This window comes from Ictidomys tridecemlineatus, chromosome 11, assembly GCF_052094955.1.
Source record: "Ictidomys tridecemlineatus isolate mIctTri1 chromosome 11, mIctTri1.hap1, whole genome shotgun sequence".
Taxonomy (NCBI): domain Eukaryota; kingdom Metazoa; phylum Chordata; class Mammalia; order Rodentia; family Sciuridae; genus Ictidomys; species Ictidomys tridecemlineatus.
In genome coordinates this window covers 60,262,669-60,277,612 of record NC_135487.1, presented here as the reverse complement: position 1 = coordinate 60,277,612, position 14,944 = coordinate 60,262,669, and the positions used below count along the sequence as shown (strand labels likewise).

At 41.7% G+C, this 14,944-nt stretch overlaps 1 protein-coding gene across 2 annotated transcripts in view; it reads right to left on the bottom strand.

Annotated features, from left to right (window-relative positions):
* Positions 1 to 14,944, bottom strand: part of St6galnac3 (ST6 N-acetylgalactosaminide alpha-2,6-sialyltransferase 3) — a 508,389-nt gene that overhangs the window by 383,202 nt on the left and 110,243 nt on the right. The window lies entirely within an intron of this gene.

Here is a 14,944-nt window from a genome sequence, read left to right as displayed (position 1 = left end):
TTTATATTGCAACAATCTTAACAACATCTCACCTGCTTTAAGTAAACGACATAGTGCTCGTAAGAATCTGAGAAGTGAGAAATTCTGGAAATTTGCTTGCATCATGAAAAGATGAAAATATCCAAACCAGCTCTTTAGGCCAGTGCTGTCTTAAAAACTTCCAGAAATAACAGAAATGTTCTGTATCTGTGCTGTCATTAAGGCTGCCACTAGCCACATGTGACTGTTGTGTACTTGAAACGTGGCTAGTGTGCCTGAGAAAATAAAGCTTTGGTTGTATTTAATTTTAATTAATCTAAAATTATCCATCACATCTGATGAGTCAGTGGCAGGCATCCTGGGCTTCACAGCTCTGGAAGGATCTACATTAAAAATTGACAAACACTCATAAGAGAAGGAAAAAGAAACAAAACCTTATAAATTCATTTGCTATGGCCTTTGGTCACTGCTTATCCTAGGATTTCTTACAATTACATTGAATTATCTTTCCCCCAAACATTCTGAGAGGCTGGTATGCCATTAGTATAATCATAAACAGTACACCTTCACTTAGGACCTACAACAAAACAGGTCATACATGGAATTTATGAAATTTGCCTCTGAAAATCTGCCTCTGATTTTCAGTCTAGGAGAAGCTGTCTGAATTGGTTCCTACCTTTCTTTAATCCATCAGGTGGTGGCAGCCACCAGAGGTAGATGACTTCATCTCCAGAGCGGTGCCTGGGGAAAGCAGGCTGCTGGGCATATTTCCATCAGAATAGATACCTGGCATTATTTGCCTCTCTAAGAGAGCATGTTTGTTTGCTTTTGCAGTCCTGGGTATGGAATCCAGGGTGCTCTACCACTGAGTTACATCCCCAACCCTTTTGATTTTATTTTGAAACAGGATCTCACTAAGTTGCCTACGCTGGCCCTAAACTTGCCATCCTCTTGCCTCATCCTCCCAAACTGATGGGATTAAGGCATGCACCACTGCGCCCAGCATGTTGGTTGTTTCAATGTGTATATGTGACAAATGCTCAATTGGCCTGTAAATGAGCACACCCTCGTGATTCTACTAGAAATAAGTTGAACAAAAGAAATGTGTTTTAGAATGGGACAGAACCTGTCATAGTTAGATGTGGTTGTAGCATTCTTTGTCTTCAGATTCCACATTTTACAGCATAATGATACTGGGAAACTATAATGAAATTTTCGTAATCAACACAACCCATTCGAACAACCTCCCAGCCAAGTTTTGGTGGCTTAAAACTCAATAAATATTTATTTCTCACTCAAGTCACATCACAGCCTCTGTAAGTAGATAGAGCCTCTGTTCTATGCAGGGTTTTCAGGGACCCAGTATGCCTCCATCTTACGGCTCTCCCACTGCACCTTCTGCATCCAATTGGAAGATAAGGGAAAAGAGAAGATGTGGAGGGTCATGCAGTAGATTTTTAGGTTTTGAAGTTTATCAGAATTCAATCCCTTGGCCCTGCCTGACAACACAGGAGAGCGGGTTATGCAATTCCAGCTATGTGCCAGAGAGAAAAGGAAACACGCAGTATTGTCTCTGCCATTATCACTAATTTGAATTATTTGGAAAGACAGGCCAGCCTGAATTAATGAAATCATCAATGTACTCATTCAGTTATTCCTTTGACACAGAGGCAGCAAATTTAACTCTTTCCAGCACAGAACAAGTTGACTTTATTACATAAGCCTCAGCTGTCTCCCTACTATACTTTAGACCTGTCACTGATTCCCACAAATACTATCAAGTGAGTAATATATATATACACACACACACACACACACACACACACACACACAAAGTAGTATAAATAGATGAAAAGGGTGGTCCTTATTTCACTAGACTGAAGAGCTTCCTCAAAAAAACCCTGAGGCATTTCATGATTAACCCTCAAAGAATATGAAGTTTTTAATGAAGTACCTGCATTCCAAAGTGACCTGAAAAATATCCTCATACGGAAAAAAAAAAATCAATTGCTGAAATTTCTTTAATATTGTATGCTAAAGTGGAAATATATCCTTATGGTCCCTAAATATTTAGAGGTTTGGGATTGATAATCAAATCGTCTTCATTATCATCATTACCAAAATTGCACATTAATATTATGCACCAGTTGGGTTCTTTTTCTAAAAAAAAAATAAAGCCTCAACCTCTCTGTGATCCAACATCGGAGACTCTAAACTCCAAGCCATCAAAAAGTATTTTTCAAGCAATCAAAAAAAAAGAGAAGCTGCCAAATGAAGGCTCTTGATTAAAAATCAACATGATTACTGAAAGCACAGGCTTGGGGCACCAGCCTGCCGAGCCCTTTGAGAATGCCGCTTATGGGACAAACGCGGTCCAGAAAACACCAATTTAATTTCAACAAAATGAGATTGTCTGGAAGCATTTCACTACATTTAACGTAGGGGAGCAGTTTCCAAAAATGAGGCTTAGGTTTCTGGATATAACAATTAGGAAGCTGTCTAGGGGGCAGGATCCAAAGTATAATTATTACTAAATGGAGTGTTTTTCTGGGGGTGGAAATAAACTGTTCAACATGGCTGCACGAGCCCAAATGGTCAGAAAGGGTGTAACAGAAGTGTTTCTGCTGTTTTAATACCTACTGGACGTGTTTAAGTGAGCAAGCTCAGCAAGCAGAAGTTGTTATGGACTGAACCATGTCCCCTCCCCCAAATTCCTTCATTGAAGCTAATCCCCAATGTGTCTGTCTTTGGAGACAAGGCCTTTAAAGAGTTCATTAAAATTAACTGAGGTTTTAAACTTGGGGCCCCAATCCAATAGAGGCAGTGGCCTTATACGAAGGAGAGGGGACCCTGGAAAATCCATATGCACAGAGGAAAGACCATGTGAGGACACAGAACACAGTTGTTGGCAGGCCAAGAAGAGAGGCCTCAGGAGAAACCAAACCTGCCCACACCTTCATCTTTAGCTCTGAGCCTTCAGAACAGGAAGAAATAAATTTCTTTTGTTTAGGAGACCTAGTCCATACAATGTTTTGTTAGGTCCCCTACCACATTAACATAAGGGTGAATACATACAGACAACTGTGTCTGCGCAGGTGTCCAGGTGAGCACAAATCAAACTCAGTCCAACACAGATAAGGTCCAAGTCACAGATCTCAGAATGAAGGGCAACACCAGGAATGCTGGCACTACCGTTTTGGCACACTAGTCAAGAGAAAAGGTATCTGCAGCTCACATGAAGAAAAAAACAAAAACGAAAAAATAATGTACATGCAGATCTCAGCTACAACTATCAGATGCCAAAGAAGGCTTTCAAATCACGTTATTGCTGACTTCTAGAAAATGCTATCCTAATTGCAAGTGGGCTTTACTCTGGGCACTGACTGACCAAACAGGTTGGAAAATAGAAGTGGCTGGTCAGAGCCCCCTGGGAATATGGTTATAGGAATGGAGTTGTTTGATTGTAATTTGAGGGGCAGCAACTCTGACTCAAGGCCAAGAGCCAAAATAACCCCAGGATAATTCCCTAGGGAAAGTGGGACTCTGGTTTAGTAGCAAGAGTGACCCAGGGGCCCTACAGGCTGAAATCAGAATTGTTGTTGTGTCTATAAATTCTGCACCAAGTAAAGAATAGCTCATGGAACCTGAAAAATCATCCTGGGTATATAAAATGCTGGCAAATGCCAAGCAGTTCTTTAGCTACTTTTAAAGGTTTTGTTTGTTTGTTTGGGTTGGCTTTAGTTTTTTGGTTTTTTGCTGTTTTGTCTCTAATGACTTCATCTTCAAGATTCCTGGTGAGGGAGCAGAGCTTGGATCCCCAGGAGACATACCCACCACTTCCTCAGACTTCTCCCCTCAGGGCCAATGGCTAAGTGAAAGGAGGACAGTTGCTAGCTCACAGGACACCTTCATGAGTATCAGGCAAAGGTGTCCCTGTGAAGATGCAGCCCTATGCCAGGTGCAAGGCTTAGCCAGGAAATGCAGGCCGGTTCTTAGCTCCAACTTGGCACCCAGGCCCCAACATGCTTGAACAGGACACAGTCTGCACAAACATAGGGGAAACTGATGTAAAAACCTGAGCCTGTGCGGCCTTGTGAGCCACCATGTGATGAGACAGTAAAACACCCAAACTTTTATCACAGCACAAGCTCAGTGGCTTTAAGAAGTAGTCCAACTCCAACGGACCCGAATGAAAGCAGCCATTCTAACTGCACAACATCATGAACCTATTCTCAAGACAATGCAACATAGCAATTTACCAAGTAAACATTACAGTAACTGCCTGGGCATTCTACAAAATCTCTGAGAATAGCAGGGGCAGACAATGAAAGGCCTGAGAAAGCTGCAGCAAACAGGCAAAACGAACCACTAAACACAAAAGCCCTGAGATGAGAACTACAAAAGATGAATGTACCTCTCCAGATGGAGCATGGAAGCTTTCTGGAGACCAAAGAAAGTTTAAACTGAGTCAAGAAGAATTAAAAGCAAGAGAGAAAGAGAGAGTGTGCGCTAATAAAAATCCTTATTAGCTTTAATTGGCCCTAGAGAAATATTAAAAAAAAAACAAGTGAAGACCTAAGAATTCAGGTAAAAAACAATAGAAGAGGCTGTTATATGTGAAAAAAATATTTATGATATAAATGACTCCAGGCACAGTGTAACTGCAGATAATAGAGGTAAATGTTTAAAAAAAAATAAGCCAATAATTCCTTTAGACACACATCATAGTAATGGAAAGAAAATCCTGCCCCATAAAACGCAGTGGGGCTCAGATCCCACCTGAGCACAAGAGTCCGGAGACAGGTGGGGTTACCCACTGATCTTTCCAGATCTTCATGTGGTAGACTCGCTTGCGCCCATTCTGCATTCTGAGGTGTGAACCATTGGCTTGACACTGTGAAGTTGACTTCCTGGGTGATGATGAGCAATCAAAATCACATCCAGCCCCACTCTCAGGAGGTGTCTTCAAATTGGTGTTTGCAAAAGGAGATGTTCAGGTCATAGAGAGCCGGGAATCGGTTACCCTGGACACAGGCAGGAAGTACTATTTATGCTAAGACTGAGGCTTACATGTCCCCTGAATGCCTCCCTCAGAGAGTCAGACTGAAAATCCCTTGTTTTTCACCCAGAACATCAACTTTATATGAAGAGTCAGAGGCTAGAAGAAGTGTTCGGTCTGAGACTCTGTTCTGCATCTAGTAGGCTGTGGCCTACTAGACCCTAGTCCTTTCATTGGGTAATTCTCCAACCAAATGTTTATTGGTTAAAAACATGAACTTTTATGGATAAAGTAGAAATTCACAAACAGTGACTAACTTTGCAGGACACCTTATCATTTGCAAAGCATTTTCATATAGAATCATTGTCTCCAAGATCATCCAGACTGCCTGAAGCTGTAGCACTATCCCAATAGGCACCTGTACCCCTCGGACAGTGGTGCCCAGCCATGCTCTGGGAGGGCGGGCCTGGGAAGGTCCCTGTAGGCACTAAGTTGAGTAAAGCCTATATAAATGGGGATTTCTGGGATCCTGGCTCCCAGTGGCATAAAATGGTACCTAGGTACTGGTAAGCCATTTCCTTGGCCCTAGGGAGAAGACCATTCATGAATGGAGCAGGCAGAAGAGGGCTAATGCAGGCAGCTCTGCAGCACAGGGAAGGTGAAGGGCTTGGCTCCTTGTGCCCTTGACTAAAGATGGTGCAGCACTTTCCTGAAGATGCTTTCAAGGTCATTTTCTATTTTAAGCAATCTGGGGCATGTAAGGAAAAATTTAACAGTAGAGAAAGAATAGGGACTGCGGGGAATCAACAATGGACACAAGATTGATTTAACATCCATTCTTTAGCATTGATTTGAAGGGGGTGGAGACCATCTTTAATGTGTATCTCCTAAATGGTACTAAGTTTCATACAGACAGGAGCAGAGAGTAGACACTGAGGAAGGGCAACCCCCAAATTGGTACTAATCACGAATATAAAGAAAGACAGCGGGACCTGAGCAAGGTGAATGGAGTTGTTTTGCTGAAAGTTCCCATTTAAGTGTGAGCTTAATGGCCCCAAAGAAATATCTTTACAGTTATCAATTATGCTTAACTCTCACCACATATCGAGAGCCTTTTAAATGACATCCGTCCACATCTCTGAAAGGTGTAGATGTATTTAATATTGTTCAGAAATATCAAGTCACCTGTCTAATGCCCTAAGGCTAGAAAGCAGCAGGGTCAGGATTCGAATCCAGAAATCACTCTCAGGACCACAGTCCTTTCCCAGCCCCCGCCCTCTACAACCTAGAGAGTTAAAAGCCACCCTCCTCTGCTGTCTCAGACTGACAACAGAAGAGGCACAGTTGTGCTCATCCTGAAAAGTGGCATTATTTTCTGCCATTTTCAAAGAATCCTTTCACCAAGGCAACATAGCACTTCACCACATAGGTCCCCTGGGATTATTTTATGGTCTCTCTTTTTTTTTTTCTGTTTCTTGAAATACAAGCTTCTAGGTTCTAAAGACCACGTTTCCTACTTTGTGATATTCTTCTCGGCAGCTAGCATCAACTCATATATGAAAGGAGCTCAGGAAAGATTATGTGAATAAATGAATGATGTTCTAAAGAGAGAAGTCAGGTAAGAACCAAACTGGGAGGAGATAATGGTGCCGCCAGTATGGTGAGAAACATAAAAGGCAATTTCGTTCAGTTCCAAGATGGAAAATAACACTGACATTCACTGTTGGGGGGAATCCATGGTCTAATCTTCTTTAACCTCCCTAGTGCTTAATCTGTCCATCACCACACACAAATTTAGTACTTACTGCCAGGTATTCATTCTCAATTATTTGAAGCATAAACTTGGCAGCATTGGATAATATAGCCATGGAAATGCTTTTGGCTTCTTTGGGAGAAAAAAAACTATATATGTACTTTCATTATTTCTCAATGCCATTGTAGATTTCTCTCCTCCTTTATAACATAAAATCAGCAGCAAGGGTCCCATTCATAAATGCACACTAACTTTCCCTCTGAGGTTGCCTGATGGGACCAAACAAGATGTTCTTTTGAAAGGGGACTCAGTGATGGCTATCACATCACTAGTATTTCTCCCTCTCCCCTTCTCCTCTATCACATACATCATTCTTTTGGCCCTGAGGTCAGTTCTTCTGTAGGCACAGTGAGTCCCCCGACCTATGCTTTAGGGACCCCTGAGCAGGCAGGGAGATGGATGGGGAGGAGTAGTGAACTGCCTACATCAGGATGGTCAAAGGGAAGCTATGGACACCTGACTAGAGCAGCCATTCTCCAGAGTCCACGTGGCAGATCATTGGGAAGATACCCAAGCTCTTCACTCACCTATAAAGCATTAATATTGATAGAATACTCTCAAAATAATTTCATAAGTGTCTTGGTGGCTAAATCCGATCTTAGCTGGCCAGTCCCGCTCTCAGCACACACTGAACAGTGCTAACTCTGAGCCAAGCTTCATGCTAGGGAACTGGGGGAAATAAAGACAAGGAGAAGCTCTTGCCTGCTCCCAAGGAGCCCAAAGTCCAGGAAGCAAATTCTGGTGGGAAGAACAGCAGTGGTGGGAAGTTGTACAACTGCTCCCATTCACTGCGCGCTCAGTGTCTGCCCCACGCTGTCGTCAGCACATTTTCTTATACCAATTGATCTGAGCCTGCATATATCAAGTCAACTAAGTATGAGATAAAGTACTGTCTCCCATAAGAATCCAAGGCTATCAGGACTCAGATGAAGTGCTATGGAAAGTCAAGGATTTTTCCCATGGCATCTCTCATTTAGTTTTCTTAAGACTCTATCAGAAACAGTTGTTGCCAAAAGGCTAGGAGAATATTAGGGGAGTAAAATTTAAGATGAGAAATCCTCCCAAGATTTCTGTCAAATCTCCCTACAGCACATAGAAAAAGCCTGCAATTACCTGAATTTTAGCATCACGATATATATACTGCAATAGGAGATACAGCTCTGACACCCAGGCAACCACACTGCCCAGCCTCACCCTACCTCACCTCCATCACAGTCCATCAGAGCACTCGGCTCCATGTCACTCCCCCCCTCTGCAAACAGACACTCAGCTTGCCTAGAGGTCAGATGAAGTACCTGATTCTCATTTCCAATGCTTCCACTTAAGAATTTTAAGTAATTCTGTCAGTTAAGAGAATTGAACTTCCCTCTTTAAGACAGGATACATGGTGAAAACATATACTGGATAAAAGTATTTTCAAGAATTCCTACACTTAAAAACACAACTTCCATCTGAATTAATATGCTAAATACAACTCATTTCAGTTTATTCATTAAATGTTTACCACTTACATTTTCTTATCATTCTTTGTTGTCTTTTGTTCATTTTTTTTGGGGGGGGGCATTCAAGCATAGACTTTCATGTAATTTTCTTCAGCAAAGTGCACATGAGTCACCGTTTTCCCTTACTGAGTGTAATAGTCTGGAGGGCAAGGTCACTATCATTGATTCTGAATCATCCATGTGCATAAGAATCACAAAAAGAGCCTGTAAAACCTACCAATCTAAACCCAATCCCCAGAAATTGTTTTGTAAATTGATTTGAGGTGATTTTTAAAGTTTCCCAGAACTTTGTGGTAGTTCTCTCACATACAACTGTATGGGGGCAGAGTGGGGGTGGTTATAATACAGCAATGCATGAGTTCCCTGGAAGAGATTTAAGTTGAGTGCCACTTGATCTGAATGTGGCCATCACTGTTCTGAGTGCCTCCTCCATTGATCTGAGTGTTGCCTGCATCTCAAGAGTTTTCTAAAGTGCTCCAGGTGACTAACATGAAGATTGAGAATGTCCTTACATATACCCTAGGATCTGGCCCAGTATTTGTACGTACATAATTGGATGTCTTTTAAAGTTTTTTCTAATATATAATAAAACAATTTCATTTAAAATATTCTAAATCCCAATTCTACAATTCCACACAAATTAATCAGAACTAATAAAGTCTAATTATATTTTAAAAGTTACCATACTTGGATCCCTCTAAAGCTGCGGACTGATTATTTCAAAGAGTATTTACTTCCTTGACAGGTAATTTCTTCATAATTAAGATGAACTGATCTCCATATTTAACATCAAGGACCCAAAGGCCACATCAAAATACATCTAATAAATCAGTACATTGAAAAATGCTATGCTCTAAGGCCACATATAGATGACTTGTCTGCAGTTTTAAGACTGTATACAGATTTTTCACACACACACAAAAAAAATCTCAACTTCTAATACTTAACAGGAAGTCTCTGATTGCAAACACTTGACACTTTGCCCCTCTCATTCCGTGTTGTCTAAGCATTACCTCTGCTTCCTATTCCAACAACTTAGCATTCATGAGTTGCAACTGCAGAGTTTCCCGAAAGCCATGACTATAAGAATGTGGGAAGAGAACGTGGGGTGGAGGTGGGAGCATGCTGTATTCTCACGAGACTCTCAGCAAAGCTTAAGGCTTTGCTATGTGTGGATCCCCATTGCACCTTATAGAGGCCATACACAATCAAGGCTCACAATAAATATTTGTGCTGATTACTTTTAATGTCTTGAAACTAATCCTATACTTGTATATATGTACACATAGACACACCCCATAAGATGCATATACCACCCCTGCTTTCTTAAAGGGGATCTCTTTGGAAACATCAATGGTGTTCATCTGCTCTCTGAGTAAAAAACATTGTCTTTGAGTTAAAAACTCAAAGTCAAAATCACGTGCATAGTTTTCTCTTTGTGTGTTGTCCTTTCCATTGTAGCCAGAAAATTCACCAGTTTTTTTCTTCATATCCTTCATGGGTATCTCTGACATCGGGTCACTTTACTCAGAAGGAGTGCTGAGTCAGTTAATTACTTTTGCTTTAATGCAGGTTCCATTATTTTACTGAGCCAATGCTCCCAGAGGCTTTAGGGTACTTAAATTTTGCTAATGAATTTACCAATATGTTTTGCCCATGCTGAATGTTATGTACATGGGGGTTTTTAGTAATTGTAAAAGTGAGATTGCCACTCGGCTTCAAAGAGATCTTCTTGTCCTTCTGATTTTGTCTCCTTCTTCCCCTCCTCCTTATTCTTTTAATTTAGTGGCTTTACAGAAATATAATAGAAATATCCTTTTCTTTGTGGTCTTTTTACTCCCTACCATCACATTCTGACTTCCTAAGTGAAGAAATCATGATTCTCTTCTAGTCATAGAGAACTCCCTAGGAATCTTCTGTCTTCCCGTTCTCTCTATACCCCACCCTCTTTGTCTCTGCAGACACAATCTCACAGTTTCTCTTTTTTTTTGGGGGGGGGAGGTATTGGGGATTGATCCCAGGGACACTTAACCACCAAGCTGCTAAGCCACATTCCCAGCCCTTTTATTTATATATTTTATTTAGAGACAGGATCTCACTGACTTGCTTGGGGTCTCCATCAGTTGCCAAGGCTGGCTTTGAACTCCCAATCCTCCTACCTCAGCTTCCCGAGGCTCTAGGATTACAAGCATGTGCCACTGTGCCCAGTAGTTTCTCTACACCTACAGCAGAAATTAGCCATAACAGAAAGACATACTGGGAATCTGGTATAGCCAACGACAAAGCCCCAAAAGCCCCTTATGAAGGAAGAGGGGGGGGGGTCCTTAGAATAATTTGGATCCAATTCATTGCTGTTTAAAAAAAAAAAGTTGTATTATACAAAATACCTACCACGTGGCTATTTAGGTAGAGCATCAGAAAAGAAGAAACTGAATTAAGTTCAGGAGATAACCCACAACAGATTTAATGCAAATTTTATTTGGTTCAGTCACATTTTTCCATTTGAATACACAAACAAGCTCTCATTTAATCAAGAATTTTAACTCTCCCAGTTGGGATGACTGTAAATCTCAACTTCCCAACTCCTTCAGGACAAATGGGAAACATAAATTAGAAAAACAAAGGTTGCCAGACCAGAAAATGTAAGGCTTCTAAGGGTTTTAATTCAAGTATGAGCTATGAATGCATTCCATATTATGCAGAAAAAGTTATGAAGCATTTTACTTTAATTAATGGAGCATTGAAACTATTGCTGAAATTCTTAAGCATGAAATTCAAGCACACAGCACAGAATTTCCTTCAAGTCAAATTAGCATATGGCCACAGGACCCAATTCTGAAATAGTCGTGATAAATCACAGCCATTTAGAATGCACTAGATCTTAGTTTCATGTAAATAATACATTAGCACCTTCAAAGGTCAAGTGTCTACAACACACACCACTCAGGAAAAAAATTACGCAACACTGTACAACACTGATATCTGAGACTTGGTTATATGACATCATAACCCTTCAGCAATAGCTGTACAATCTCTAAATTAAAATTGTTAATTTTTCATCAGAAGTAGCTTTTATTAAGCAGAAACGCAGTCCCACTACTCATCGACTCAAAAGGAATTCTCCTTAAGAAGAGAAGTAGCCAGTGATCTCTGGCTGGGGAGATATATCTCCAATACAAAGCCCCCTACATAATCCATCATTATTTTAGTCAGCTTTTTTTGCCACTGTGGTGAAAGGACCCGACCAGAACAAGTGTAGAAGAGGAAAGGTTTATCTAGGGGCTCCCGATTTCAGGGGTCTCAATCCACAAGCAGCAGGCTCCATTCCTCAGGGCTTGAAATAAGGCAGGACATCCTGACAGAAGAGTATGGCAGGGGGAAGCAGCTCACATGTTGAACAAGAAGCAGAGAGAGAGAGACAGAGTCTCTACTCTCCAGATTCAAAATGTATACCCCATAGCCATGACCCCAGTGAACCACTTTCTCCAGCCACACCCCACCAACCTCCAATTACCACCGGAGTTAATCCCATCAGGGAATGATTCACTGATTAGGTTAAGGCTGTCACCCAATCATTTCTCCTCCAAACCCTCTTGCATTGTGTCACACATGAGCTTTTGGGGGCCACCACATCTAAACCATAACAATCCTCCTGACTCACCATCGATCTTGTGGTGGTGGCACAGCATCTGTCCTACAAGTCTAGATTTTATAATCAGAGCTATGACTTGGGTTATACCAGAGATAAATGTGGCAATCTCCATAAGCAGCCATACCCTTCTTGCGGGACTTAGTCACTTCAAAATGATCCCAATAGGCAACGGGGACCCAAGAAACTCTCATCCATTGAAGGAAAGGAAAGAATTTGAACCATGGATGGAAAATGTGCTTCTTTTCTCTTTACTGAGCTGGCTCTTCCACACCACCCTCTCACTGTCAGCCTCTCTTGTTCTTGCCAGGCTCTACCTGGTGTCAGCCAGGATCTGCCCTTAATTCCGGGCCTTCCTACACAAGGCATCTTTCTCAGTCTAGTTCAGAGTTCAACCATCTAGTTGTTGGGTGGCTCCTATGTTCCTGAACCAGAGCTTGATCAATAGATGAAAATCTCCTGCTGGCTCTCTGAAGGCACCTCTACTTTAACCTATTTAAAATCTAAGCCATACTCATCTGATCTTCCCAAATAAATCTGCCCCCCCTCCCCCGTGTTCCCTTTATCAGTGAACAGCACCACCATCTACATCAGTGCCTGAGCCAAAAACTTTAAGCCAGCCTGGCTTCCTTTCTCTCTCCTCACCAGTTCATCCAATTAGTCACCAAACCTTACTGAGTCTCCTTGTACCTGAGGCCTAATAGTTCTTTCCATTCCACGTCCACTTCCTTACACCAGGCTGATTTTTTTTCCAACCAACAGCAACAACCCCCTAATGTTTCCCTACTTTGAATCCTGCTGACTTCCATTTCATTCTCCAGACAACTACCAACCATTGTGATTGTCCAAAGATGTAAATCCAGTTATGTCACCCAACTGAGTATACCTTAAAACTGCCCTCCATTGCTCTCGAAATAAACACAAATTTCTGGAATAAGGATCCTCAACCAGGGGCAATTTCACTTCCCCAAGGGACATTTGGCCAGATCTGAAGACATTTTGACTTATCAAAACTGAAGGGGTGCTGAGCACGGTGGCACACACCTGTAATCCCAGTGGCTGGGGAGGCTGAGAAAGGAAGATCCAAAGCTCAAAGCCAGCATCAGCAAAAGTGGAGCACTAAGCAACTCAGTGAGACCCTATCTTTAAATAAAAATACAAAATAGGGCTAGGGATGTGGCTCAGTGGTTGAGTGCCCCTGAGTTCAATCCCCAGTACAAAAAAAGAAAAAAAAAAAAAACCGGAAGGAGTGGGAGTTGCTAGTGACCTCTAAAACAGATCCCAGGGATGCTGCTAAACATCCCACAATGAACAGGACAGTACCTGTTCCCATCTCAGCAAAGAATCACCCAGCCTAAAATGTCAATAGTGCTGAGAATGAGAAACACGAAAGGCAGAGAGGGTCCTGCCTGATCTTTCTACCTTCTTATCATTCCCTCCCTTCTCCACCTTGAGCTAAACTCCATGAGCCAAATTAACCTTCTCAAAGACACTGTGTTCTCCTTCTCCCTTGTCTCACCACACACTGTTCGTGCAGCCTGGAATACTGTTCATACTGCTTTCTTTACCTAATTAAAATTCTCCCTTAAACGTTCAGCTCAGACATCACTTACCCTGGGAACCTGACCCTGCCCCATGATTTAGATGCCCCATCAGCCCAGTTAGCTCTCTGCCCTTCCCTTGTCATCCTACTGTTTTATAATTGCCTGTTGACTTATCAGCATCTCCCCAGACTACAAATAAGAGTTCATGCCTATCTTGTCCTCTATATCGTTCTCAGTTTCCGGCACAAAGCTTCGCACAGAGTGAGCACTCACATATTTGTTCAATGAATGTACGATTTGAAATCAGCTTCATCAAGTTACTAACATTTCCCATTTAAGCCCAATGGTTTCAGCAATCTTGAAAACTAGTATGCATCCCAAGCTCCACAAGAAAATAAGCTTGGATAAATTCAGAAAGTGGCAAAGAATGCCCTGTGACATTAGGGGAGCTAAAGACTGGTAAAAATCATGCTGGTGAGTAAAACTGTGGGCAGTCAGGCACATCTTTGGAATTCAGTCATCTGGCTATAATAGCAATTAAGCACAGCAAAATAGAACATGTTCGAAAAGATACAAATATTGAATCAGTTATTGTTCCAACTTATTGCTCACATAAAAATAAAACACGGGGAAATTTTCGATTCTTGGGCAAAATTAATCAAGTGAAACAGGAAGGATCAGTGGGACATCACGTTCCATCCATGGACATGAGTAACAGACATAAAAGGACGCCATATGAATTCCTATGACTCAGTTTCTTATCATGTGCTACCCAGAGGAGCAGCATCAGCATCACCCAGGAACTTAAGGAATGTGTATATTCAAGGCCCTGTCTAAAACCTTCTCAATCAGGAACTCAGAGGCAGGACCCAGCAATCTGTTTTCACAAGCCTTCCAGAGCAGCCTGCCACTGGCTGAAGTGGGAGGACATCAGACAACAAGTGCAAAACTCCATGTTCATAAATAATGACATTTATATAAGACCTACTATGTGCCAAACCCCATTCTAAGGTGTTCATACCTTAAGTCACACAATAATAATACTATGATGTTCCTACTTCACAGATGAGGAAACACAGTGTTATTCCTTCTCAACAAATTATAGACTCCGGGTTTCCCATGAAGATAACTTAGCCAGAATCTGACCTTCTGAGCAGTAGGACTCCTTGCAAAATCTTTCTCCCTCTTACCAACCTCAGTTATGGCTTCTCTGCCTCTTACCCCACATTCATTTCAGATTCCCTGACCCTTGAACTTTACAGGCACACCAAATACATGCTTGTTCCTTAATTCCTATATAGAACTCATCCCCAGGACCTACTTCCTTTAGACCAATAGTTCTCAAATGCACCCCTGGGGAAAGCAGGGAGGGATCCTTTAGACCCTGCAAAGGAACCACAAGGTCAAAACTGTTTTTGTGATAACACTAAGGCATATTTGCCTTTGCTGCTATGCAGA